The following is a 5,867-nucleotide window of genomic DNA, read 5'->3' as shown; positions in this document are numbered from 1 at the left end:
AGTACCTGATAGGGTCCCTGCCAATGAAGTTCAAGAGCAGCTTTTCTCTGATATCTCATCTAATAGATGAAATCTCCAGGTTTAAGATCAGGAGGAAGCTGAGGCTGTTTAAGAAGATGTTGTGGGAACCTGTTGACGTTAGGATTGAGTACATGAGTCTCTTGCGATATTTTGCCATCTTTGCATGTAGCAGAGCAGAATATCAGAGGTTAGACCCCCAAATGCAGAGGTCTTCCAGTTACTGGAGTGTAGTGGGTTAACTGGTGTGTCCCTAAAGGAGTGCACGGCATGGTCATAATCTCTTACAGTTAATCTCCTACATCTTTTCTCTGTGTGCATGATTGAATTACAGTCAAATTTTATTGGAAATGTTCTGGGTGTGGCTTTTAGTAGATTTTACCCTAAATTTGGGACTTATTTTTTTGACTCAGGTTTATTCTAAAAAGGAGTCTATAGATCCCTTTCTGTGTCAGTTCAATCGGTTTTTACCATCCAATCTGAGGTTTTGACCAACACATGTACAAGTTAATATAGTTCAAGAAACCCTGGGACACATACACCCCAAAGAAATCTAAATTCTATGAATAGTAGCAGGCCTTTTCCAGGCTGGGGAACTTCTGAATAATAACTATTAATTCAGTTGGGTCCAGGGCCAACCTGACTCTTGGGAGGGGGGGTTTTTAGAAGCACCTAGCATTTGGGAGTCTTAGGAGAGTCAATAGGAAGAGGTAGTGGACCTGGACAAGAGACAAGGGAGAGAAGTTGATGGGGTGTGGAAGGAGGGAGAGCAGAAGGATAAGGGGGAAGAGGGAGAGCTGGATCTAGGGAGGCACCTGGAGGACAGAGAGGGAGAATTCACTTAGGAAATGAATCCAGTTTGTCATTGCCTTAGTTTGTCAGGTTCCTTATTAGCTGTGGCCAAAGGATCTTGTAGTAAAGCAATTTTTCAATCAGAACTTCACGGGGAGAGGCCTCGGCATACAAATAACAATGTTGCCATTAAATCTGAGAACTCTTTGTCCCTTGCTCTGCCAAGGTTTCTCTCAGATGAACAATTTTGTTCAAGCCACATGTTCCCAAGGTGGCTACTGAAGATCCAAATCATCGTTGGTGAGGTTATGCCGTTTAGAGTAACAGATGCGAGAATTCGAATTATAATGAGAGTTCAAGTAGAAAGGGGGAGATTCTCCTGGAGGAGAAGAGGATTTTGACTTAGATGATCCCTTGAGAGAGGCAACAGCGAATCAAAAATCATGTCTGTGCACTGTTTATCTTGGACTCGCAACCCGATGGTTGGCTGCCAGTGAACACAGCACCTCCAGGAAGGTGGAAAACCAAAAAGAATGTTCACCAAAGAGAACATTCTCTCTGGATCAAAGCCAAGTTCTCAGAACAAAAAGGAAAAAATATGATTTTAAAAAAAGAAAAAAAAAAACGTCACCCAGCTTTATTGGTAATTTGGCAACATTTGTCCAATACGGACTCAGGCTTATAGGGCCCTATGTCTGTGTTCTAACCTGTGATTTTCCTTCATATGACACTTTTTGATAGCACAACACAAAACAAAAGTGCAAAAGGGAGCAAAATGGGTTGAAAAAGAATGAGCTGGTTACACCAAGGATGCCAAATGGGAACCAATAACAAAACCCAGGTACCTAACTGAGAATGAACACCTGAGGAGTTCCACACAGAGAGAGTTCAGACCCACGGCAGATTTGCAGCGTTGGTGAGAACCTGACAAGCCACAAGCAGTGAGGCACAAGGGGCCTCTGTGGGTACCTCGCCTGATCGAAGGTTGGGGTCTGTGGTGGTGGGCAGTGCCATCTGTCACTGCCCTTTAAGAAAACTGTAGAAATAAATGAAGACCACTCAAATGAGAACAAACAGAAGATTTTTAGCGCTTATATTTGGCAGACACTCAAAGGCAGGAAGGAAAGAAGGAAAGCTGTATGATGGGGAGTGGGAGAGGAAGGGGAAGTCTTCAGGCATGTGCTGACTAGAAACTGTCAATATGGGGGGGTGGCTAGAGGTGGGCTAACTAGAAGCAGGGCATCCTATGTGATTGGTTTGGGAACATATTTGGCTTTCTCTGGTAGGTCTTAAGTTGGAAGCAGGAGCCAAAAAATAGGAAAGTCAGTAGCCATTGACCAAGTCCTCAACATTGAGGGCTAATTACTACAGAGGATATAGTTTGGCTTCCCAGGCTGGGTGCTGGAGAGGTAGTAGGTCAGAGTCCCACTGTCGTCTATGGTCTGGCTGTGGTCCCTTTGTACATTGTCTCTCAGGAGCTCAACTCTCTACCCCTCTCTGCATTCAGGGTCTACCTCAAACGCTATATTGTTTCCATCTTCTCAGCCACCGTCCAACATTTCCCATTCTGAGTCCCCTGCCCACCAAGAATGAGTCTTGGATCCTTACCTATTCATTCATTCTAAATGATTCTCTTGCTCTCCTGGCAGACACAGTGCTGCTGGTGTTTTTTGTTTTTTGTTTTTTTTTTTAATTTCCATAGAGTAGAAGCTTCCTCCATATTATATTCCCTTTCTTCTCTACCTTTAGATTTCTGTTTTCCAGGCAGGATCCACATTTCTGTCTCCTGGAGCCGTAAGCTTCTTGGCTCTGCTTACAGGTAGTGGTGGTCATTGTGGAGGGGGGAATCGTTGGGAGGAGAAATATCTTCAATGAACTGGTAACGCAGGTCACCTGATTAAAAAAAAATATCAGTGTGACTATTCAGCATATATGAAAGTGTCCAAACATCTTTGAACTGCAAATATTGGTGGATGAGCATTTTCTTCATCCACTCCATATTTGTCCACTACTTCCTCTGTGCTATGCTCTGTCCAAGGCACTTGGTGATATAAGTGAGCAAAAGAAAGATCTCTGCCCTCATGCAGCTTTCATTCTAGTGGTGAAGACAAACAATAAGTAGTAAGCAGAATAAGAACGTTAATAGTGTGTTAATAGTTATGGAAGAAAACGCAGAGCAGGGCAGGGAGGATCAGGCACTGAGGGGAAACGGGGTGGTTCACTCGTCTCCTTTGTGGATACCTGACCTTGCTATTTCAATAGCATCCTTATTGCTAAGCCTCAATGAATAAGATCGTGACAATTAAATCTCCTCTCAGGGTTTGAGAATTGTTATGAAGAAGATGCACACTCTCACACACGGTTCTGGCTAAGTTTCTGGGTATTACTGCTAATTTTATTAATCTTCAGCACAGCTGCAGGCTGAGTCAGCTGCCACACATCTCAACTGGTTCCGGATTCAGAGAAGCATTGTATCTGATTTGGCTATAGAGACTATTAACCATGTTCGGGCTTTATTATAGGGACCTGATTTATAGTAAAAAATAAAATAAAAAGGAGAGTCACAAATCAAGACTCTCTCAGTCAGTAATCATATATACTCTTGTAAAATAATGCTATTATTGGTATCTCACAGCAGCATCAGGATCCCTTATTGTCATCAGTGAATGACAACATTCTGTTATACTTCTACATTGTCCAAGATAGAATCAACTTCACTGAAGAAAGCAGCAAAGCTTTTAAAAATCCATTATTTAGTAGAGAACGAATAGCTATATAATAAAATATTAATTGTTCTATAAAACACCTCGGAGAAAAACACTGTATTTACCAGAAACAATAAATTCTTTTCTCTGCATTTCTATTTCTATTTAGTCCACTATGATCTGGTCTACCAACTCAAGATACACATGTTTATCTAAATAATGTCTTTTGTTTATCTAATTAATCACTACAAAAGAGGAGAAAATCCAAGATTTCCATTTTGAAGCCTCCCACCCACCTTGAGTTGTTCAAAAACACAAATGTTTACTTAGTCCAGTGGGATCCACCCTATTTCTTTACACAGCAAGCAGAATGGATGTGTGTAGTGGTTCTCCACCCCCTTTGGTCTCGTGGTGGGGCTGCTGAGGACTGGTCCTGTGTGTCTTGGTTTGTACAAGCTTTTATACGAATGGAAATTTTCATTTCTCTAGGATAAGTGACCAAGATGAAACTGCTGAGTTGTATGGTAGGTCTGATTTTAGTTTTAAAAGAAATTGCCAAACTACCTTCCACAGAGTGGTTGTACCATTTTACATTCCCTTCAGCAATGCATAAGTGACAGTTTTTTCTGTCTCCTTGCCAGCATGTGGTGTTGTCACTATTTTTTATCTTACCCATTCTTATATGTAGGTGTATAGTGATATCTCATTGTAGTTCTAATTTATATTCCTCTAATGGCTAATGATGTTGAGCATCTTTTCATGTGCTTATTTGCCAACTGTCTATACTTATACGCTTTGGTGAAATATTTCATGTCTTTTGTCCATTTTCTAATTGGATTGTTTGTGTGTGTCGGGGAGGGGGGGCGGTTACTGTTGAGTGTTGAAAGTTATTTACATATTCTAGATACAATTCCTCAGTCAGATGTTATTTGAAAATATTCTTCTAGTATATTGTCTTTTCATCTTTTTATTAGGGTCTTTCACAGAACAATTTTTATAAATTTTTGATGAGGTCTAATTTATCAACTTTTCCTTTCATCCACTTACTTTCCATTCAACAAATAATTATTCCATGTCTACAATTTATCAAGATAATGTTCCAGGCACTTATAAGAATCAAAGATGTGACATGGTCCCAACTTCAAGGCATCTCCAATCTAGCTGGGGATATTGGAGATATATCCAAACACTAAATATTACATAACAAGTGCTAAGTGGCATGGAAGAGGTAGAGATATATATATATATCTTTTAGAAAATCAGATATCATATTTTGGCTAATAGGGAAGTAGAGGGTGAAAGTTTCACCACTTCTATGCCAGAGAATGCCACACAATGGCACAGGAACTTCCTTATAAACTTATTTTTTCTAAGTTAAAATTATAATTTTTAGATAACTAACATATATTAAATTTCATTCTGTGCAAAGGAATTCTACATACATTATATCAGCTAATGATCTTGCAGGGCAGCGGAGAGGATTACCACCATACATATTTTTTTATTTAGGGAATCTAGGATTCAGCGAAGTTAAGTAACTTGCCCAAGGTCACGCACACAGGAAGTGGTAAGGTCAGACTGGCACTCCAGTCTTGTGATTAATACTCTTTTAATTCTTCCCAGAATCCTCCGGAGACATGTCCTTTTCTTGCCAGTATAAACTCATCAATCTTCTGGCTAAGAAATGGACTGTCTGATTCATGTTTTAAAGGAACAGGTAATACATTTCCTTGGTGCACAAAAGTCAGTGAGTTCTTCTTGATAAAGGAAGAATCCATTAAAATTCTTACGGTGGTCAAGATCATACCAAAAATGAAAAAAAAGAAAAAAAGAAAAAAAAAAACCCACTGGCTGTGAGTCATGAGGGGCAAAAGAAGGGCTGGATATTGCTGGAATTCAGTAAAATTTTGCTAGATGACAGCTCAGGATGGAGTAATCAAGGAGGTAGCATTTTAGGTCATGTTCTTTGCAGGTTCATTGTTACTCAAATCATCCTCAAATGTCAAACCTTTCGTGGTGAATAATTTTAAAAAATCAATAATAGCTCTAGTGAAGAATTGAAGTTGTATCTGTTTCTGACCTAAAGAATGAAAAATAAGAAACAGTGCTCTTCCTCATTTATAATGTCTCTGTATCTCCGTCTGTACTTTTCTTTCTGTATTGATTATGTGACCTTGCCCAAGTCATCAAACTATCCTGTATTTGTCTTTCTTTTAAAATGTTTGTAACTTACGGGAGATATTAAGACTTGTAAAGAGGTGAATTTATATATTAGGTCAGTTTTGCAAATAGCTGCATGTTAAATAACCTTTGAACCTGGCACCCATTCTTGTCATGATGCAGCCACTGTCT

This window comes from Pteropus vampyrus, unplaced genomic scaffold (genome assembly GCF_000151845.1).
Source record: "Pteropus vampyrus isolate Shadow unplaced genomic scaffold, Pvam_2.0 Scaffold35, whole genome shotgun sequence".
Classification (NCBI taxonomy): Eukaryota; Metazoa; Chordata; class Mammalia; order Chiroptera; family Pteropodidae; genus Pteropus; species Pteropus vampyrus.
Note: the sequence above shows the minus strand (reverse complement) of the source record.